The 24,272-nt window shown below is 38.3% G+C and overlaps 1 protein-coding gene across 2 annotated transcripts in view; it reads right to left on the bottom strand.

Annotated features, from left to right (window-relative positions):
• dipk1c (divergent protein kinase domain 1C) overlaps positions 1–24,272 on the bottom strand; it is a 66,827-nt gene that overhangs the window by 20,383 nt on the left and 22,172 nt on the right. The window contains exon 1 of one of the 2 annotated variants that reach the window (XM_042399592.1): positions 5,515–5,581. The exons of the other annotated variant lie outside the window; for it this stretch is intronic. The gene's annotated coding sequence lies outside the window, so the exon portion shown is untranslated. Of the gene's footprint in view, positions 1–5,514; positions 5,582–24,272 lie in introns of those variants that run through there. 2 annotated transcript variants of the gene reach the window in all.

Here is a 24,272-nt window from a genome sequence, read left to right on the forward strand (position 1 = left end):
AGCAATTTAATTAATAGTAACAATAATAAATAATTAAAACAACACTCCCACAGGGAGGCTATCAGTATCACAACCTGCTACGGTGTGGTAAGGTGTAGTTAAGGGAACGAACAGCTGTTGCAGAACCTGTTTGTCCTGGTTCTGATACTTCTCAGTCTTTTAAAAGAAGAGAGGAAGTTAAAAAGATGTTTAGCAGAGTGAAGGGAGTCTTAAAGAATATTGTGTCCCTTTTCCTTCAGTCTAATGATGTAGATCTCAGTAAGGGATGGAAGCTCCTGGCCTATGATTTCTGATGCTGCGCATACTGTTTATGGCAAACAGACTTTTTGTATGATGGCAAATGTTTAGGATTGATTTCAAAGGAGCAGCATAAAGCAGATTTATGCAGTTCACACACTGCTGACAAACATCATAAACATCATCAAGGCTGGACTTTGAGTATAAACAGGAACAGGTTTTCATGGCTGTCTTTTTTTTTTATTGGGTCACGAATCTGCACATTTCAATCTGTTATTGCACTTTTAATATTCAATTTAATAGATTTTAATACACATTTTCATTGCAAAATTTTTCACATTTATCCATTTAAGATCCATCAAGGACCATAAACCAGCGAATCAGTAGAAGTAAATTAATTTAATTTAAGTCATCTGCTGCCAAAATTTGGGAATCTTCTGTGAAATTAACTGAAATCTGGAAGAGTCAGTTTCCCGTCACTGTCACATTCCCATCAATAAACATTATTTTAATATCTAATCAACAATGCCGCCTTGCGGGCTGGAAACAGGAAGTGAACAGTGATCTCTAGGGTTAAAGTCTGATTCGGACTTTGTTGTTCTTTAATAACGTCACCTGATTTCATCCTTTGCTCCTGTCATGACTACTTACAGCTGCTAGAGGGCGCTGCAGTCACTGCAGCGTAAACAGATGTTGCACAGATGTAGCACAACAAGCTAGCGCAGCTGTAAACAGAACAGCGTTCCCACACATGCTCAGTGGCGTCTGCCTTACACAGAACTACTCTCCGGAGACTGAAAACATGACGCTGTTATTAGTCTTTGGAGCCGTTTCTAAACAAACTAACATGATCAAACTCTTCATGGACAACGACGGAGGAATAAGATATATCAGGCTTTGATACACACACAATACTTGTTAGTAGATCAGTTTATTGTTGGTTTGGATCCAAACATGTAAAGGCAGCAAAACAGACAAAAGATCCAGTTTTTCCGAGGTCATTTAGCAACTCATTTAGCTGTTGCTTGATATCTGATCTTTCTGTCTCTTCATTGTAACATTTATCCTTCTCTCCTTCCTTTCCCATCTGTTTTTCTTTCTCTCTTCTAACCCGAGAAAGCCTAAAGATCATTCTACAGCACAGTTATGCGCACACACACGCTACAGAAACACACACATACATATATCCGGTGTGCTGTCTGAATAGCTCAGTGTCCAGAGGTGTGAGGGATGAGGTTGAGGATTAGATTTGTTCTGGTCAGGGATTACCCGGCTAATCCTCGTTCTGCCCACATTCCAACACAAACATCAGTCAGTGAGGAGCTCACAGACTAAAGCCAGACATCACACACCTCCTACTTCACTAACACCTGGATGGACAGTCACTGTAATGCATGTTTAACCCCTTCAAATACGAATACTTGGAAAACTCTTTGAGGTGGTTCATTCAGGGATGCAACATTTAACAGTTAGAACTTGAACACCATAGATGTGCAGCATTGTCGGGAAAGCAAACTCTGAAGACAAACGATAAGGAAATGACCCTCAGAATCAAGGGGCTCATGATGTACAGACTGTAAAGTCCTCTGAGAAAAAATGTGTGGTATTGGGCTATAAAAGTAAAATGGACTTTATCTGTAAGCCAACGCTGAATTCTTGGATGTTGAACAAACATTAAAGCTGCTTAAATTTATGAAGTTGGCCATGAGATGCTTGATGAAAACTCAGATTTAAACACTGGCCTGAGGCCTAGACGCTGTTTCTACAAATATGTCCACAACTATGTCCAAAAAAATGGGAAAAATCTATTGCAGTATCGTTATAGTTTCCTTCCTTCCTCATTCCCAAAAAGGAGGAATTCATATTTCAGCTTCACTTTAATTAAAAAGATACAGAGGCTTAAAGAATATATGAGGCCAACAAGTCCTCCAAATACGTGGTTTGATCATGTGACTCCATTGGAGCGTTCTCTAATCTGGCACCTCTATCAGCAGTAATCAGCTGGACAACATCTGTTAAAGGTATAATATGTAACTATTCTGCATTAAAATGTCTAAAAACAACTAGACCTATGTTATATATGTTGTTGAGTTGTGTACTTACATTATCCCAAATGTTTCCAACAATGTTCAAACCCAGAGAAATCTGTAATTTAATCAAAGTAACGGACCGTTTCATTTGGTCGCCTGTCAATGGCGTCATACCTCCTCTACCAAAGAGTAAACACGCACAAGATGCATACGGCGGCGCTGTGTTTGTCCGCTACAATGGCGTCTACCAAAGAGTAACTTACACACATACAAGATAATACATCGGCGTTGTGGTTGTTCCAAAGAAACTGTTATAAATGGACTTTTATTCAGTTTTAAGCCACATTTTCATGATAAATTTAGGTGGTTTTTAACTATATCTTTTAGCCGGAAGAAGGATTTTAGTCATTGGACGTCTGGATCTTAAGTTATCAGAGAAATAAACTGGACAAACGTTAGCAGCAGCTCGGCTAACAGCCCCTCCAGGAAGTCAGGTGGTCACCAAACATCGTCGGAGAAACACTGATTTTTTAGGTGAAACAGCTTTAATTAGTATTTTTAACAACTTTAATCTGCGTGTATGTTTGTTCTGGAGAGGAGGAGACCTCTGCCGGTAAAAACATCCTGAATGATGAACACTGGAGTAATCCTATCCCGGTGAAGCTGGTTATTTAACAACGAAGACAACAACTCCCATGATCCCTTGCTACTTCACACTGTCATCACACTCCGTCTTTTGTTATTGTTTTGATTGAGACCCCTAGCAGCTGAAATTACATATTGTGCGTTTAAACAATAATGATGTTTTATTATGTGACAGCGCTGTGGTTCGAGTCTGGTTAGGTTTAGGGAAAGATGATGGTTCGGGTTAAAATGATCACTTTGTTAAGGTTAGAGAAACGTGGTGGGTTAAAGTTACTACTTCCTTAAAGTTAGGCCACCTTCGTCGTCATGGCTACAATAATAACCACAGGGGTTAAGATTAAGTTAGCTCATTTTTGGGCGTCTTACATTTCAACCTGTTGTCGTTTTTCTTGAGAAGACAGACTTGATCAGGAGCAGATTTTCTGGCTCCAGTAACTGGCAGAGCGACAGTCTGAGATTATCATACAACAATAAAAAGGATTTAAAAGTCAAGACAACTTTAGTCTCATGTTTAAACTTTCTACGAGTTCATTTTCATGGAAATAAAATGAGAGTAATGGCTCTCTGGAGGGAGGGAAATCCAATGGTGTGATGTATAAAATGTTGATCAGTGATGTGGGCGCCTCAGTTCATGAGAATCCAGCTGATCCTGGTCTGAATAGATCAGAACCAGCTGGTAGAATCGTGTCAGTTTGAGATATGCATCACTTTGAAATGTTAACATTCACTCTTGTGCAGATTTATAGAAACATCTGCAGATGTTTAGGAATCAAAAAACAGATGGAGAGCTAAATAGCCATATTATCTAAACTCTCCCCTTCAACATATTAACTGTCTGATATTGGAAAGATGGAAGATCGTCCATCATCGTTCATCTTTCATCAGTTTTTATCTGAGTATTTTTTTGCGGTTAATAACAGACTCTCTCTCTGTCTCAGGCCAATTAACCCGTCTGCATACCTGCCTCTTATCTCTGTGTGTCCTCTTCGTTTCTGTCGCAGTCTTGTCTTCCTGTCTGTCACACTTCCTGCCTTTTTAACCCACGACTCATATTACCTTCTGGTCTGGATGGTTGGTGATTTATCTGCTCCTATGAGGTCCAGTTTTTAATATTTTCCTATATTATAGAGCTCATTTTGAAGTTTGAGTTTACAAGTTTATTCAAGTTCAAACAAAGACACAAACTGTTAAACACTATTAAAAATAGTTTCATAAGAACCGCTGTATCTGATTTGGCCTTTGCTTGTCAGATGTTTGGGGAGATTATTGAATGTCTGGTTGAGTCAGAGAATCGTAGTTTCAAAATACATCCTGAAATGAGTTTGGACACACTTTCCCATTTCCTCTGACTGAGAGAATGTGTGTGAAAACTTTTGCCTGGAAAACGTTAAAATCATATATTTTAAGAAGCCGAGTTTCCTGAAATAAAGGAGCAGATGGGGAAGAAAAGATGTGAGTGGGTTGTTTTTGTAGAGGTAAGATTTAGTGAAGAGTTATGGGAAATGTATTTGCCCAGACTATAGTGCAATATGAGAAGTAAGGACAGATTCAAGAATAATAAAGGGAATAATGAAGATGGTTCAAAAGATGCTCTGATCAATTTTGGAACAATCGATCCCATTTTAAGTCCAAACTGCAGCATGCATGACCCTCTTCTATTAATTTTATTGTACTTATATTTTCATATATTCATATTCTATTCGCTTTTACCAAGCAGCAACCTCTGGGGCTGTAAACAGACTTTACAACTTTACAGCAGAAATAAACATGTTTACAGCCTGGTACAAAAAAACGGTTAAAGTTATGCATAATGAAGGACATGGCTGCTTTGAGTGACAGGTCCGCCAGCCGCTAGGTGGCTTGTTTCAGCCATTCAGCCCGCCTCTTTGCCCATTTTTGATTGGCTGGGAGTTAGCGTCATGTGCGTCATGCACTGCCAAGATGGCGACGGCCGGAGCGGCTCACTTTGAGCTTCAAAACTGCTCCTCAGAAACCAACGGGTGACGCCACGGTAACTACGTCCATATTTTTATACAGTCTATGGCTTTTACATTATTATATGTAATATAGGTGTATATTTATACTATATTAACAGCATAGTATACATTTACATACAAATGCATATTAGAAATATGCATTTTGTGTTTGTATTATAGTCTATTCTACTTCATAAAATAAGTAAATAATACCTTATTTCCTCTTGTTAGGATCAATAAAGTGATGCTGTGTCTTTATTCTATTGTATTTATTACATAGTTTGGTGAAAGCAGATGTCTCCTGTGTAGAAGGTCAATCAAAATGTCATCAGTTTTTGTTTTTCTGGGGGTTTTTTTTAGTAATTTTGGGGTTGTTTTTCTTCCTCTTCTTCGTCTAGAAGCCTGAGATCAGCCCTCCATCCATCATGAAACACAGAGGCAGCGGGTGAGTCTACTGGGGACGGGTTTGAACGCATTAAAGGTTCATTCAAACCTGTTTGAGGAATGATAAATTGTAAAATCCTGACCTTGTACTAACTTATTTCACAGATTTTCACGGTCTGGTGCAAACGTGTCTCAGGAAACAGAAGCAGCTGGAGGCTGATTTAACAGAACTCCTCACATACCTGAAATATTCACTGCTTCACCTCTCTCCTTCAAGTCTCTGCTTTCTGCTTTGGTCTCTTGTTGGATTGTTCTCCTCCCTCAGATAAAACCTGGAAGTGTTTTTCCTTATCTGGGGCTGCTGTGTGTGTATGTGTGTGTGTGTGTGTGTGTTGATGGACTCAACAGCAGTGGGAGGAGAGGTGTTGAGAGTAATAGAAGACTCTGCAATTATCATCCCCCCTCCTCCCTTTTGAGTTCCTAATAGTTCCTGTTGTCTCTCATCACAATGAATGATAACCACTACTGTGTGTGTGTGTGTGTGTGTGTGTGTGTGTGTGTGTGTGTGTGTGTGTGTGTGAGATGTTGTGTATTGTAGCTGTAGTGGAGCTGTTTCAATCAGAGTTTTAGTAGAAAGAATATATAGTGACCATGCAGGATGATCATGCTCATTGGGCAGATTAGATATCAAATACAGTACTGTGCAAATATTTTACGCACTTCAGATTTTTATCCACAATGCAACACCATCATGGAGGCATCTGATGGTCCCACATTCATTCTGCAGCAGGACAACGAGTCCAAACATCCATCCAGAGTCATACAGATCTATCTACATCAACAAGAAGAACAAGGAGTCCTGCAACAGATGGTCTCTGGTCTCAACATCATGGAGTCAGTCTTACTTACTTCTCCAAGATGCAGGAACAACCGAGCTGCCGAGTACCTGAAACACTGAGGAGAACTGCTGCTGTTTTAAACACCAAATATTGATTCACTTTATCTTTCTGCTGTTTTCTCAACTTTGGATCAAGTTAAGTGATGAATAAAAACTTTTCATGGAATTATTTTTGAAAGCATCCTCACCCACATCATTTTAGCTAGATGTGTGAATGCACTGGTGGTCGCTGCAAGCACCAAAGGAAAAACAAGGATTTTAGACTGAACAGCTACTGCAGTGAAATTCTGGTGAGAAAATGTCAAGAAAAAAGTTGTTTGTTAATAAGATTTAGAAATAAAGTCACAGTTTAGAAGCTGCACAACAATGTCAAATCGATGGCCGAAGAGCAAAACCTCCTATCTGAAAAATGCACTTTTTTGAGAAAACTATTCTTGCAGAATGCTATTTGTTAAGGACACCCAATACATAAAACACTGTTTTTGGACTATATTATTATATTATGTGTTATAGATATTAATGCCTCGCAAAGTGCAGATAGGAGCTTTTGCACTTGGTGCAAGTTGGAAGAGGTTCTACAAAACGATGCTCTAAATTAAGTTATAATTAAGATTAAATTAAAAATAAAATTAAGTTTGTTTTCAGGTAAAAAGATGTAGTAAATGTAATAGTTACTACATTGTAATATACTAGGGTCAGAATTCCTTAAATTCTGTGTATTTGCTTCCTTGTCCACTGGAAATGAATGTTCAGTGATTGCGTAACCCACTCGTGCTGTAGCCTCTCTACAAAGTAAAATCCGCCAATCAGAAAGAAAGAATCAGCACTTTGGCCATCGAGATGTTCCTCAAGAGCAGAATTGTGTTTGCTGTTGAATCCATTTGATCGTTGTACAGAGATAAAAGGTAAAAGGAGAGAAAATGGAGGAAACTTAACAGAAAGAATTGAAGTTCTTGGTAATAAACTCGGTCAAATAAGACAGTAGTGAATTATGATGTGTCGATATGTGTCAACAGTGACGAAGGTCGAATGATGCTGCCTTTCACGTTTCTCTGTTTGAGCTGCAGGCTGATGTCTGTGCAGTCAGCAAACTGTTGTTGGTGAATAATTAGTGATGAAAAAGCATTCATGCCTTTACTGTCACATGGGTTCATCCTTGAATATATGCCCACCCTTTAGCATCCTAGGACTCAAAACACACACACACACACACACGTGCGCAGTATCATTTGATTTGTAGCTCACAGCAGCCCTTAAACTCAAACAGATATGGTTCAGACTTTCTCCTCCAACTTTATATCAACTCACAGCTCCAAACTGAATCTTTTTAGGGTTCAAACTGATAATTGTGGCTCTTGTGCAACAAAACCTTTGAAAACCCTTTGAAATGCACTCTATTGCGTAAACCTTTCATCTTGCAGCGCCTCGTGTCCATCGGGAACAGATGACTGTGAGTCCTTTTCTTAAAAGAGGAGGATGAGGATCGCTGAGTGGAGGAATTCTCCCAGTAGACTCGGACATCTGCAGACTCTGGTCTTTATTGCAGTGCTGCAAGCTCTGCAGCCTTCACATATCTGTTAATTCCCTGGATTTCCTCCGCCTTGCATCACATCACACTCTCCAGCTGCTTCCTCCCTGCTCGGCCCTGCAGCTTGTAAACTTTCCCACCGCAGTGTTTAGAGAAGATCAGCTTCAAGTCCTTTACTTACTGGTGTGTGTCTATGTGTGTGTGTATAAGGGAGATATTTGGATTTAAGACATGCATTTGTGTGTGTGCATGAGATAAGTATATAAATAAAAATATCTGAATCTGCTGAAACTTCAGATAAATAATTTAAGAAACATTTAAAAGATAAACTCCAATATCCAAGTGCCCAAATCCATACATCATAATCCATCTGAATCCTCAAAAGTCTCTGAATAATTTCAGCTCAGTGCCTTCCTTCATGACTTTTAAACATTTTTGTAATCTGAGAAACCTGGTTTACAGGTAACCAGGTAACACTGTCTTCTGCCAAATCAGATTTTTCTCGCTATGGCCACTGTGCACAAAACTCATCAGACACCAAATACTGTTTGTTCCATCAACCATAAAACCTCATTATCATTAACAGCAGCAGCACACGTGCTCTACATGCTGAAATGTGTCTATGATCTGGTTTATGTTGTTGAAAGAAAAAGGCCTCTAAAGATTCATATATCTGAGCACAAAACTCACAGAAAACAGGGATTATGATATCGAGTTTCATTTTGCACATGCTAATGGTGGCTCTGCAGCATTTAAGTTTTGGGAAATAGAAAAAATCTCACCCTCTCATAGAGGAGGTGATATTAAGTATGTTTCAATCCACCTGTTTTTGTTCACATTTTCAATTTGCACGTAAAAAAAAAAAACTAAAACTAAAAATGTAAAAATCTGCGCATATTCAAAAAAGTTTTTCCTCTTGTCTGAGGTGTAAAAGTTGATGTCCAGATAAAAACAAAATGTAAACAGTCTTAGTGAATAAATGATGATGAATCATGAATCATGTGACTTAAAGGACCAGCGTGTAGGATTTAGAGGGATCTATCAGCAGAAATTGAATATAATATTCATAAGTATGTTTTAATTAGTGTATAACCACCTGAAACTAAGAATTTTTATATTTTCATTGGCTTAGAATGAGCCCTTTATATCTACAGCAGGTTTTCTTCCACAGAGCCCGCCATGTTGCACCACCATGTTTCTACAGTAGCCCAGGACGGACAAACCAAACACTGGCTCCTTTTGTGTTTTTACGTTGAAGTAGCAGCTTGGATTTGGTGGCGTAAACGCACCTGAAGTAGGGGTGTGCCTGAATACAAATACGTTATTCGGCAAAGCACAAATCGTGGGTTTTTTATGAATATTTATTTCATACAAATATTTTTTTAATTATTTGTTTTCAGGAAGAAAAAAAAACCTTGCTATCTCAGTGTCTCTCCTCTGCTCAGCTGTTACGTCTATCAGCAGGTCTCAACAAGGGGAGTCACATCCACCTGCTATATGACGCACATTTCCTTATTTGGACATCACTCCTGGAGTTGGGGGTGTTTCCCAGAGATACTGACAACGCAAAGTGCTCCCAAGGGACTCTCCAGATCCTGTTGTTCCCCTTCTCCTTTCCACAAAGTGAGGTTGTAAAAAACAGGCAATAAATGAAAAGTGCAAAGCAATAATTGCCTCTGAAGTTCTTCTACACGCTGTGCTGTCAAATACAGATACAAATACAAATACTGGGCCCTCTGCACATCCCTAACCTGAAGCCCACCACTGGTAAACTGAATACCCCTCCACCTTCCCTAGGAAAGGGAAGGGGGGAGGGGTATTCAGTTGGAGGAACCAATTCAGTTGAACCTCACCGCTAGATGTCACTAAATCCTACACACTGGTCCTTTAAAGCTTCCACTGAAAAGACGAAAACATCAGATCTGTGTGGAGTGAGGAGAGTGTAACGTTCCTCAAATTAATACAACCCTCTTTACTGACGTCATCTCATTGTGTCATCTTCTTCTGCAGCAGTTTAATGGGACTGAATGGAGAATTAGCGCCACCTACTGTTTACCTCCTAATACTCACACAATAGTAATGGATGGAAACGTGTATTAATTCAGATTTTCTTTTGCCAATTTCCTGGAAGTTAAAATTTCACAGATAAAAAAATCACAGAAGGGATTCACAGTTGAGTTTTTTTACCTCAATGAAGAACTGAGTTAGTCGAAGTGATTGATGGGTGCAGTACTTTATGATTTTTGTAACTTTAAAATATATCTGTGTTCATGATGGTATTATAGTGCAGAGGTCCACAACCCTTTTTTGCGCCACGGACCAGTTTAATGTCAGACGATATTTTCATGGACCGGCCTTTGAGGTGCAGTGGATAAATACAACAAACTAAAATGATATGACAGATACCAAACTGTGGTATTTTCTAAATATAATAATAAACCTGACCCACTGTGTTGTGCCAACAACATAACATGAGTTACATCCTCTCGTTATGGTATCGTTTAAACATGCCTTAAACAATAATAAAGTGCATGAAAAATACAACTCGACATAACGCTGAATCAGTGGGAGCCCTGAGCTTGTTTCTCTGCAACGAGATGGTCCCATCTAGGGGTAACGGGAGACAATGACACCCGAAGTGTGTTGCTTATGTCCAGTCTACTCCGTAATTTTGTTTTGGTTGCCGTCACTGCAGGAAAACCCACCCGGTACCAAATGACCTACGGACTGGTACCGGTCCACGGCCCGGGGGTTGGGGACCACTGTTATAGTGTGTAGGGATTTGGCATTTGGACGTTGGCTATGGCGACTCCCGTCCTTGGATCCATCATGTGATCGATTTGAAATCCTGTCCAACCAATCATCCAATGACAACTGTACACCTATTCTTGGCTGACTATATATGTATTTGCCTCATGTTTTTGTCCATCTTGACCGTCAAGAAGACGCTATGTTGTTATAAAACATTTCCCAAAATTTCTGAGCTCACTGTTCATGTTTTTTAATTCAGTACATTTCTCAGAGAAAACAGGACAGGCCTTCGTTATGACAGCAGGTGTGTGTTCGGGTGAGTACAGATGTCCAAATCCACCCAGTGGTGATTTAGGAAGCTCTCAGCACTGGTTGGGTCTGATAAACGGCAGCGAGTTCTGGGGTCTAAATGAACAACATGGTTTCAATTAGAGTCTGTCAGTCGCTGTCGTCTGAGTCTCGTCCCCGTTTGTGTCGACGCCAAGTTTCAGAGCAGCTGATCCATGCCAGCAAACAGCAGAACAATCCAGAATGTTTATTTGGCCAACTCCCCTCAAGCTAATGACAGAAACAAATGGGTACTGGAAGCAAATGAGCACCAGACTGAAACATTAAGATCTGCTAATGAACTCTGGGTCTGTCTGCCAAGCTGCAACATGTCTGCCAAACTCCAACGGAACCGCAGAGGGAGGAAATGTGGTTTTAAATATCACCATGGTTCCTTTTTTCTTTAAATCTTCAGGAAAATTCAGTTGATTATATGTCTCATCTCATTTCACGCAGGGAGTTGAGTCCATTTACTCCAGTTGTGTGCTTCAGTGCAGTTTGGAGGCTCTGTCGGGTTTTAGTTTTGAGAATTTCCACTGCACACACTAGATTTTGCTGATGGCCAAACTTGCAAGCTCTTGTAAGTTTTATGAGGTGATGTCTGTCACTTAAAACATAGATTCATACGCAGCTGTGTCGGGGCAGCAGCTGAAACAACTGATTCTGTTGTTTTTCTTGGGAAGACTCTCTCTCTCATATTTCCAACTTATTTTACTGGTATTGTAGGAATTCACAGATAAATTGATGAATGCTCATTGTGGATGTCAGAATATTTCAGTTCAGTTAAACTTTATCCTCAAAATTGTGACAGTATCACCCGAACCAAGAGACATGATCACATCACTCCTGTTTTAGCCTCTTCACACTGGCTCCAAGTATGTTTTAGAATTGATTTTAAGATCTTATTGATTACCTTTAAGGCTCTTCATGACTTGCTATATCTCTAGTGGTGGAAAGTAACTAAGTACATTTTGTCAAGTACTGTACTTAAATACAGCTTTAAGGTACTTGTACTTTACTTGAGTATTTCCATGTGATGCTACTTTCTACATTTCAGAGGGAAATATTGTACTTTCTACTCCACTACATTTATTTGACAGTTTTAGTTACCAGTGGTTTCCAACCTTTTTGTCTTTTGACGTCTTACAAAAAGCAGTGTGTAGTCGGGGTCACATTTCACATGTCTATGAGTTGTTAACAGCTCCACCAAATAGTGATTTTTCCCTCTAAACTTCTCACATGCTTTCATTTCAATAAATGTTCAAATGATCCAATATTTCAGCAAAAATCAAAGATTAGAGAAAAAGTCCAAAAACTGAAAACAGATTTGTGTATCAGAACTTTGTTTTTTCTTCTTTCCTCTCCCATTAATCATCTCACGACCCCTCAGATTTATCTGCTGACCCTTTGGAGGGGCCCGACCCCCTAGGTTGGGAACCACTGGACTAAACTAGCTAACTGTATATAAAGTAGTGTAAACTAGCTCCACCTCCAGCAGCTACAACAGTAACATGCTGCTCTAACACTGATGCTTCACTATTAATAATCTAATGATGTCATATATAATAATATATCAGTCAGAGGGACCAAACCACTACTTTTACTGCAATACTTTAACTACATCAAGCTCATAATACTTATGTACTTTTACTGCAATACTTTAACTACATCAAGCTCATAATACTTATGTACTTTTACTGCAATACTTTAACTACATCAAGCTCATAATACTTATGTACTTTTACTGCAATACTTTAACTACATCAAGCTCATAATACTTATGTACTTTTACTGCAATACTTTAACTACATCAAGCTCATAATACTTATGTACTTTTACTGTAGAAGGATTTTAAATGCAGGACTTTTAATTGTAATGGAGTATTTTTGCATTGCTCTATTGGTAATTTACTGAAGTAAAGGATCTGAGTACTTCCTCCAGCACTGTGTATCTCTGACCTCTCAGTACGAGCTGGTACGTTTTCTGAGGTCTTTTATCTGATGGCTGTAAACTGGAGGGAACAGTGTTTGCAGAGTGTTTGCAGAGTGTTTGCAGTTGGGATCTGGAGGCTCTGGAACAATCTGCCTGAGGAAACCAGGTCGGCTGAGTCAGCAGTTTCTTTTAAGTCTCTACTTGAAACATACTTTCATCTGAAACTTTCCTGATTTTACTTGAGTTTAGTGTCTTTTATTTCTGTTTTTATTTCTTTAAAATTTTCTCTTATTTTATTAAACTTAAACTAAATTGATCTGTTTTTTTAGAATCTGATGATTTTATGATTTGTCCGTTTTGTAACGTGGATTTTGAAAAGTTCTCTGTAAATAAAGATTATTATTCTTATTATTATCATGCAGCTGGTTTATTTGACATGCCTTTCCCGTAGCTTGAACATCTGCAAATATTGTATGAAAAATAATCTTAAAAACATTTGTTTGTGTTTGCATTCAATCTGTGGTTTTGGAGAATCACCAATATAAACTGAGTGGTTACTATGTAGATTCATATTTTACATTTAACATGAGGTAAATATAACAGCAGGCCTGCTTTCTTTCTTCCTTTCATTCATTTTATTTTATTCCTACTTTTTCCTGTGTTAATTTCTTTCTTCGTCTCTTTTCTTATGTCTTTATCTTCCTTTCTTAATGTTCTAAACTTTCCACTTTCCTGCTTTTAACTTCCCTACTTTTCTCTTTTCTGCCATGTTTTCCTACTTTCCCACCTCCTGATTTTCCTCCCCATCCCCCCCCCCCCCCCCCCCCCCCCCCCCCCCGATCATTTTTCTGTCTTTCCATCTTTCCTTTCCTTCTTCCCTTCCTCCTTTTCTTAATCTTTCTTTCCTCCTTTCTTTTATTTTCTTTTCTGCTTCCTTCCTGCTATTAATACTTTAACTTCAGTTAAAGGGTTTTTCTTCAGAAGGTAGAGAGCAGCCGCAGAAAGCTGAGACGTTTCGGACGGTCTCATTCACATTGAAAGGCGGCCTTTGTTGTTCGGCTCTCACCATTACATTCCATAATGGTAAAGCCCGAACACACGAGGAACATTAAGACGCCTTAATGACATTCCTGTGTGTATTGAGCCCAAAGGCTGCAGCAACAGGAGCAGCAGCAGCAGACTGAGAGACGGCTGAAACCGAGCTCCAGCAGTTTTTGTAGAAAATTCCTGAAAACCTTTTGTCTGAATCTGTCGTAATTATAAAAGTTTTTTTCAAGAATTAGGAGCCTGAAGCATTTTACTGGAAACTATCAAAGCAAATTAAAATAATCTCCAGCAGTGCAGTGAAACATTTCATTGAATTTGAAAGAAGGTTTTCCTCAAATTAAAAGAAACTGATGCTTCTTCTTTTTAAAGTACAGCAGCTGCAGCCCTGAGCTGCTGAAGTGCTTTTCAAGGTTGGAGTTTTCTAAAATTTAAAGAACCTGAATGATAAATGTGAGATTTTTTTTTTCCTTCAAATTAGACAGAAGGCATTTTGGAAATTCGCTCCTCAAATGTAGCTGCAGTGTATAAACTGAGAAATGCCAAAAATAAATGCACTTTGACATAATATGTGTCTTTGTGGTGTTGGATATTGTTGGCTAGCAACAGACTGCCATTAATCCTTATGTATTTCAACTCTTTCTAATGTTGTCATATTTGCATTTTTTAGATTGTTTTTACATGTGTAAATTAATTGTATATGTGTACTTGTCGCCTGCCTCAAATTGCCCCTTGAGGGAAGAATAAAATATTTTGAATTGAACTGAATAAAGCAGGAGGTTATCTTTTATTTCTATAACTTCATTATTAGAATTTTCCATTGCAGTAACAGACACAGCACTGAGAAGTAGTGTCATTTTTTGGCATCTCATCAATTTTTGGGTATAATTGAAAGGTGACATTAATGTAGTATGATGCTGTTTCAAGTATTGAAAACTATCAAATAAAGAAAATGGCCAAACTGAATCTCTGGTCAGTTTAATAAGCTTGTTTTCTTTGATCCAAAACTTTCTGATTCGTCTGCCCTCAGTATGTGTGAAGATGCACAGCTAAAAACACGTCCAATAAAAGTAAAGACAGCATTTGGCCTCTGAAAGTTTTAACTGGAGGTGATTATGAAGCTGTGAAAACAGTATTGGATGACAAATTCAATATTTAGATCAATAAAAAAATAAACTGGACTCATAAAAGTAGAATAACTGTCAAATAAGGTTCATCCTGACAGGCAGAAAGTGTCAACAGTGAAAGATCAGCTTTACATCCACATATGAAGTACAAAATCAAGTTAACATACAGTTTAGGGTCCACAAGAGTAAAAGTAAAGAGTAAAATACAGTAAAGTAACAGTCTAATATTAGCAACACAGTAGCCTCAGACAGCTAGTATAATAGCTAGCTTGGTTAGCAGTAAACAGCTAAATTAACAAATCAACAATCAAAAAACATCTGTAATAACGAGTCTACAGCCATGCTAGCAGCTCTGTGAGGCTGAACTATACACAGCAGCCATTTCAACCAAACCTGTGCATTAGATTGCTCACTGAGTGTATTTATACATGTTACAAATATGTTTTTACTTGTTTGTTTGTTTTTACTTTGTTGTTGTTGTCCCCACCACTTGTGAAACCAAAGTTAAACCATTGTGGCAAACACAAAGGAAGGAGTGCTAGAGGAAATTAAATTTCCCATGAGGATCAACAGCAACAATCACATTACTGTATGTAAAAAGCATCTCCGTCAGCCTCAGCTCTTAAACAGTCGACAAGGAGTGATTTATCACCAACGACAGAAGATCAAAGGTCAAGTGCAGTAATGTATAGTATCCCCACAAGCCTGGAGTGTGAATCAACACTTCATAACTGCTCTTGTTGTGCTGAGCAGGCTCAGAGGTCCAAGAACAATAGTGTGATTTTTACAGCCTGTGGGAAGCATAAAGTGTGGGCTGAATGGCTTGTATTCAACACTGCATGTGCACAATGTATATCTCTGCACACACACACACACACACACACACACACACACACACACACACACACAGCGTAGGTGGACCAGTTGACCTGGGGTCAGTTCACTGGAAGTGTAGGCTGATCTCACAGCTGGTGAGTCCACAGCCGCAGGTCACAACACAGTCTGCACCACTGTTTCCTTGCTAATGAACACCCACAAGACACACACACACACACACACACACACACACACACACACACACACACACACACACACAAATACACACCCTTTTCTGTTAAATGCACACATAAACACTGAGTGTTTTGGCAGCAGTTAGCCTCCATAATGAGCCAGCGAGCAGGTGATTGTTCTTTACAGATGTTGACTTAATAAAGCACTAAACACTGTGGCCAGCTTGTGGGCGACTACACTCATCTGTCAGCTGATAAACAGCAGCTCTCACACAGATTTCACTCTTTTCAATAGTGTTGGAACGTGAATGACCTGGGGAAGAAGTACAAAGAAGGAAAAAGGCTGCTGAGGAGCCTGACGCTGAAGCACCTTAAAGTGTCGTAGACGGCTGCTAGCTGCTCCAACTGACTCCCATTCAGAAAGTCTCAACAGAAATACTAAGTCAGGCATTTTTTTCAGGAAGCCATTCTGGTCTCAATTCAGGCCCTCTAATAAGTGTGCTGGTGGTCGTTTTGGAAATTATTGCTCCATTAATAGGATTTGAAGACTTATAGCAGCTTTGATGTCTGCTGTGTGGGTGTTGATTGACAGCTGTGATTGACAGTTGGCTTCCGGACTCACACTGAGTCGAACTATTGTTGCAATATTTCACTAAGTTTAATGTTACCTGATATCTGCCCTGCTAGCACAATCTACCTAAAGTAGCTAATGTTAGCCCAAGTGTGCAGTGCTCAGTTTTCCCAGTAAGCTAGCATTAGCTTGGGTTCTGGCTCCAAACGGAAAAGATGGCGCCAACCAGAAGCTGCAACTCTGGGCTTCAAACCAGCTTCAACGGGTGACGTCACACCTCGCCGTGTAGATCTTTATATACAGTGTTTCAGGCCAAGAGGGTTCTGGAAGTAAAGTATGTTTCACATGTTGAGATCAGACTACATGATACATGAGTCTTAGAGTGATGAATTCTTGCTGTGGCTGGCTGAGATTCATGCAGTGTTGCCACCTTAGTGACTTTCTTGCTAGATATGGCGACTTTTAAGACCGTTTTAACAACTTTTTTTCAAAAAAGCACCTAGAAGCAAATGTAGCAACTTTTTGGGCAGACCTTTATACTTTGCGTGTGATGGCTCCTTCTCTACTTTTATGACGTTTTTTTGCACCAGCCTCTGCAGAGTTCAAACCGTTTTGTTGCAGCCAAATGTGCAGTCGTACGCAGACAGACTCCAGACACCATACTGTTGCTGGCTGATAAATCAGTCATCCATTAAAGCGTGATGATGGACACTGAAATGTCACCGTGCAGAGCAAAAGTCAATGTCTCTCTCTCTCAGTCACGACAGTCTCTGTGATTGTCAAGTGAACTGAAATGCCTGTGGTCAAACAGCATGTTGAGACTCAGCCTGAAGTTGAGTGTCAGGGTGTTTACCATGAACCCGTAGGCATAAACTTACAGTGCCAGAGCACGCCTCTGTGTTGAAAATAAAAATAAACCCAATAAAATATAACTCTGATGCTGCCAACAAGCCTGCATGTGAACACTCAGTCACACACACATATAATATACAAATCACATCGTTTATCTAAAACACTGATTAGCTGCCATCTCTCCCTGCAGACTGCATATCTGACTAATTATAGTAATTAAAACATGACCAAGGGCTATTTCAATGGCAGTTAAAGCAGGCATAAAACACTCATGTTGAGACATAAAGTTAGTATATTTATATAAATAGAATTGTTATGTATAACAGTATTGGGCCAGTGATTTTGGCCTAAATGTTTAGCCTAAAAGAAAGACACATTTAGGGATTATTTCACATTTTTGAATAACATATTAAAGAGGCAGACAGCATACAGCACTTCAAAATAGAGTTGCAACGATTAGACGATAAAGGAGAGGCTGTCTGGAAGGAAGGAAATCAGTCTAAAAGCTGATAATAATGGAAATATACATGATTTGTAGTTAATGGGCTGAAACCACATGTATGACCCTTTAAAAACAGGAATGATTTAGGAAAAATAATATTTATCTAGCAGCTCTGGTAGCTGCAGAGACATTGTTCTGCAGAAAGTTAAAGCAGCTCCAGACGGAAACAGACTCCTACACTAACACACTTCACACAGAGCAGCTGCCTCATTCATTCAGCTACAGGTTTGTTGTTTTAGCGTCGTATAGTGAGGGTGAATATTTCATGAACCGTATAATAGTTTGAGACAATGATGCAATCAGAGAGCCGGAGCTGCCTTGTGCTGAGTCATGTTTTTGGCCGCAGGCTTTCAAACCCGTCAAAACTCACATTCATCCTCACAGAGACACTCCTGCTCTCAGACTGAGCTTAAAGAGAGCATGATGAAGAGATGGGACGCATTCAAATATGAACACAGACCACACACACACACAGTCTACTAACAAAAGGCTGATTCTGAAGACAGCATGAAAATGATGTCTATCTGTTGGAACCACCGTGGTGATTTTGATCTATGATTCTGTATGCAAACATACAAACACTTTTTGAGATATGACTCTGCACGACGCTGGGTCTCAAATCTAAAAAAAAGAAGAAAGCTTTATTGTTTAAGCTTCCAAACTACCTCATATTTCTTCTCACATTTGAATCTTCAGCCTGGTTGCCAGAATAAAACGTTGGCATTATACGTTTCTGCAAACCAGAGAAACATTGAATATCGATGTTTCAACACATGAAATACGTAGCGTATCAACATTTCTACAAAACGTAGCGTATCAACACTTCTACAAAACGTAGCATATCAACATTTCTACAAAACGTATCGTATCAACATTTCTACAAAATGTAGCATATCAACAATTCTACAAAACATAGCGTATCAACATTTCTACAAAATGTGGCGTATCGACATTTCTACAAAACATAGCGCATCAACAATTCTACAAAACGTATCGTATCAACATTTCTACAAAATGTAGCATATCAACAATTCTACAAAACATAGCATATCAACATTTCTACAAAACCTAGCGTATCAACACTTCTACAAAACGTAGCATATCAACATTTCTACAAAATGTAGCGTATCAACATTTCTACAAAACGTATCGTATCAACATTTCTACAAAACATAGCGTATCAACATTTCTACAAAACATAGCGTATCAACATTTCTACAAAACGTATCGTATCAACATTTCTACAAAACATAGCGTATCAACATTTCTACAAAATGTAGCGTATCAACATTTCTACAAAACGTAGCATATCAACAATTCTACAAAACGTATCGTATCAACAATTCTACAAAACGTAGCGTATCAACAATTCTACAAAACGTAGCGTATCAACAATTCTACAAAACGTAGCGTATCAACAATTCTACAAAACGTATCGTATCAACAATTCTACAAAACGTAGCGTATCAACAATTCTACAAAACGTAGCGTATCAACAATTCTACAAAACGTAGCATATCAACATTTCTACAAAACGTAGCGTATCAACATTTCTACAAAATGTAGCGTAACTGCATTTCTACAAAACGTAGCATATCAACATTTCTACAAAACGTAGCATATCAACATTTCTACAAAACGTAGCGTATCAACATTTCTACAAAATGTAGCGTAACTGCATTTCTACAAAACGTAGCATATCAACATTTCTACAAAACGTAGCGTATCAACATTTCTACAAAATGTAGCGTAACTGCATTTCTACAAAACGTAGCATATCAACATTTCTACAAAATGTAGCGTATCAACATTTCTACAAAACGTAGCATATCAACATTTCTACAAAACGTAGCGTATCAACATTTCTACAAAACATAGCGCATCAACAATTCTACAAAACATAGCATATCAACATTTCTACAAAATGTAGCGTATCAACATTTCTACAAAACGTATCGTATCAACATTTCTACAAAATGTAGCGTATCAACATTTCTACAAAACGTAGCATATCAACATTTCTACAAAATGTAGCGTATCAACATTTCTACAAAACGTATCGTATCAACATTTCTACAAAACCTAGCGTATCAACACTTCTACAAAACGTAGCATATCAACATTTCTACAAAACCTAGCGTATCAACACTTCTACAAAACGTAGCATATCAACATTTCTACAAAACGTAGCGTATCAACATTTCTACAAAACATAGCGCATCAACAATTCTACAAAACATAGCATATCAACATTTCTACAAAATGTAGCGTATCAACATTTCTACAAAACGTATCGTATCAACATTTCTTCAAAATGTAGCGTATCAACATTTCTACAAAACGTAGCATATCAACATTTCTACAAAATGTAGCGTATCAACATTTCTACAAAACGTATCGTATCAACATTTCTACAAAACATAGCGTATCAACATTTCTACAAAACATAGCGTATCAACATTTCTACAAAACGTATCGTATCAACATTTCTACAAAATGTAGCATATCAACATTTCTACAAAATGTAGCGTATCAACATTTCTACAAAACGTAGCATATCAACAATTCTACAAAACGTATCGTATCAACAATTCTACAAAACGTAGCGTATCAACAATTCTACAAAACGTAGCGTATCAACAATTCTACAAAACGTAGCGTATCAACAATTCTACAAAACGTAGCATATCAACAATTTTACAAAACGTATCGTATCAACAATTCTACAAAACGTAGCGTATCAACAATTCTACAAAACGTAGCGTATCAACAATTCTACAAAACGTAGCGTATCAACATTTCTACAAAACGTAGCGTATCAACATTTCTACAAAATGTAGCGTAACTGCATTTCTACAAAACGTAGCATATCAACATTTCTACAAAACGTAGCATATCAACATTTCTACAAAACGTAGCGTATCAACATTTCTACAAAATGTAGCGTAACTGCATTTCTACAAAACGTAGCATATCAACATTTCTACAAAACATAGCGTATCAACATTTCTACAAAATGTAGCGTAACTGCATTTCTACAAAACGTAGCATATCAACATTTCTACAAAACATAGCATATCAACATTTCTACAAAACATAACGTATCAACATTTCTACAAAACATACATCTACAAAAGGTTTCAGAAATGTAAGATATCCTTTTGGTTCTTGTACCAAAACTTATTTTCAAAGGCTGATATTTTCAAACTATCTCGAGCTATCCATCTCATTCTCTGACCCGAACTTACAAACAAGTTGATAAGAAAACTTGTTTTACCCAGAAAATTACAGCAGTATTAATAATAATTTAATGCTGAACTACAGATTAAAAGACTTGTTTGGATGTAAGAGTATTGTATAAAGTGAAGATCTAAATGTGGCATGACGTTCAGACGCAGCTCTGCCGTTTGAACACGGAGCTCAAAGAGACTGTTTTGGGGTCAGCCGTAGCTTCAGAGAGAATAGCAGAGCCTTGTTGACGTTGTTCAGGCAGCTTTATTGTGACCCTGCAGGCCTCCTCGTTGGTATGCAGCTCTCATCTCAAACACTGCTGCTCGCTCTTTTTAAGTGTCTTTGTTCTTATCTGTCCTCTCGTCTCTCTGTCTGTCCCTCTCTGACCTTCTGTTCTCCCTGCCTCTCTTCTGCTCTCCAAGCAGCAGACATGGTTGAATACAGATCAAGAAACCGTGGCGTTATTTGGATTATTGTGCTGAAGAGGAGGAAACTAACAAAATTACATGTACTCAAGTCATGTAATTGAGTACAGTTTTAAGTTTTAGGTTCACTTTAATGGAGTTCAATTGGCAACATGTTAAAACACAGTGTAATTCCATTGTAGGAATTAGGTACCAATAAAATACTTACTTACTTAAATGTATGTACAGTGGAAAAAGAACAGGATTATGAGACAAAGGGGGTAACAATATTGCATTTTGGAGGAATGAAGGAGTTATTGAAGAGCATAAAATATACAGGTTACGTTCAGAAAACGACGACAAGTGTTCTCAATAATCAGGTTTCCATCCAAATGTAACGCAAATATTAACCAAACTTCCAGAAAACTGTCAAAAGAAAATTCAAATTAATGTTTGTTTCTACCCACTAATACTCACTGGTATAAAAAATGATGATTACACTGTGTATGAGTGTTACTATTTTATCTAGATCATGATGAATTGTTCCTGTCTTGTACTGCAACTCTGCAACATCAGCAGACTTTATCAGCAAAGGTTAAGGGAAGTTCAGTTTTATATTTGTAAAGAGGAAGATGTAGAAATTAAAATTCGTTGGAGACAAGGTGAGACATGTTATCTGGGGGTCAGTTGGGCAAGATGGCTCCTGGACAGGAGAACTGAAAACAGACATGATGTTATCTATAAGTCTATATTTGATAGATTAAGAAAAGAACTGTAATAAAACCCTGTTGTAGGCGCTCCACTGGGAGCCTTTTTCTTTGTAACCCCATCCTGTGTGTTGCATTGTGAAATGCTTCTTCTTGTACAAGAAAATAAATTCTGTTAAATCTTGATAGTTCGGTTCCGGTCACTATTGTTTAATAGTCATTAAGAAGACATTTTTTTAACACTCACACTTGTGTGAATATTAGCAGATAAACTAAGCTAATTCTCTAGTTGGTGCCATTGAACTGTTGTAGAAGAAGAGACACAACGAGATGACGTCATTAAAAGAGCAACAATCAAAGCTCAAACAATGGAAAACATGATGGAAATATGACATTTCTGTTAGTTTCATGTATTGATGTGAGGAAGGTTACGGTCTCCTCATCATCGCTCCACACAGATCTGATGTTTTCAGCTCTTCAGTGACGTTTAAGTCACATGATGCCATTTCCACTTTAAAAAAAAAAAAAAAAATTAATGCACAAACTGAACATGGGAATAAAAACAGGACACAGTAACGTATTTTTAAGATAGAAAGCTTGAAGAAAAGTAGTACAAATCTTGCAAAAGTATATTCTTATATAAGCAGTATATTCTTCAAAAACCCCTCCCCCTTCATTGCCTTATCATACCTGCACAGTTGTGGAAACATATTGTAATTGTGAAATACATAATTACATAATTACACATCTTTGTTCATATGTGCTATACTTAGTGTTTCCAGCATTTTACTGCAGGTTTAAATCTCTACATTTCTGTTATTTTGCCAGTTTTCTGTTAAAAATAGAAAAAGAAATTCCAAGGATGCTAGTTATGCTGACCATCACTGGGATTTGCCATGAGTATTAAATTCTGTTATTATATTACATTCTTTGAGTTAGTTTCTGGGTCCAGATCAGTGCAACTGGAGAGCAAAACCAAAAAATTTGAGTTAATAATACTTTGTTATGGTTGCAAAATCTGCACAATGAAAACTGTTCAAGACCTTGTGTGTTTAACGGTTGTTTTGTGGCTAGAGCTCTATATATTAACTTAAAGTGAAATGCTTCACGTGTTGTTTCATACTGTATGAACAACGATTTATTCCCATTTATCTTGAATTTTGCATGACCTTTATTCTTCTGAGAAAAGATACTTTTTGTTTTTGTACCATAATTACACAAAATAACATCAGTGTTGTTTTGCAGTACTGTACCCAGTATTTACAAAAGTACTGAGAGTGCAGTTTCTCCATTCCTCCAAAATGCTCCTTTGTTCCCAAGAAAATAACCATGAATTTAACAGCATGTGTCCGCTGGTTTTTCTTTCGAACTGTGCTGAAAATCTGACACGTAACACTATGTTCAGCCACTAAATTTAAAAAAAAAAAACATCTGAGGAAAAGCTGTGTACTATAATCTGGCTCCTTGCGGTTACTTGGCAACAGCAGTAGGAGTCAGGAGACAACAGATTGCTCATTTTTCAACGCTCAGCCGTTATTGGAAGAAATGAGAGTGAGTGAGCAGGTGGAGAGGTCGGCGTTTGAGTCGGGGGACAGTTTGACAGCAGCTGACAGACACACTGAGGGGAGCAGAGGAGTGAAGCTGCAACCTTTCAGTCTCTCTAACCGCCAAGCAGCTCAGCCCTCAGTTTACAATGTGCTGGATGAAAAGTCAACAGCAGAACCATCCAGAACTCGATAAAATAGCATTTAGGCTAGTAATTTTCAAGGACTCTCGTGATACTCTGTGAAGTACACTTTCAAAATGTTGCAACTTAATGATGTCTGTTTGTGTGTTTGGTTTTTCTTGCCAACTTCCTGTGTTCTCCATCAGTTTTTCCAGCTGTTGTAGACGCTCTACAGACTCTCTCAGCCTCAGGCAGGATGGCAGCTTGTCAAGATGAGTGACAAGACCATGATGACCAGCTGAGGGGGAAAAATGTTTCACCACTGTAACTGTATTTTAGCATCCTGTAAGTGCATGTGGACTGCGCATGACACTATAAATATCTAACTAACTAACATTGTGCCCCATCAACATGGTTCCTATGTCTCCTCCATTCATGTCCAGATATTTA

Source organism: Thunnus maccoyii, chromosome 21 (genome assembly GCF_910596095.1).
Source record: "Thunnus maccoyii chromosome 21, fThuMac1.1, whole genome shotgun sequence".
NCBI classification, from domain to species: domain Eukaryota; kingdom Metazoa; phylum Chordata; class Actinopteri; order Scombriformes; family Scombridae; genus Thunnus; species Thunnus maccoyii.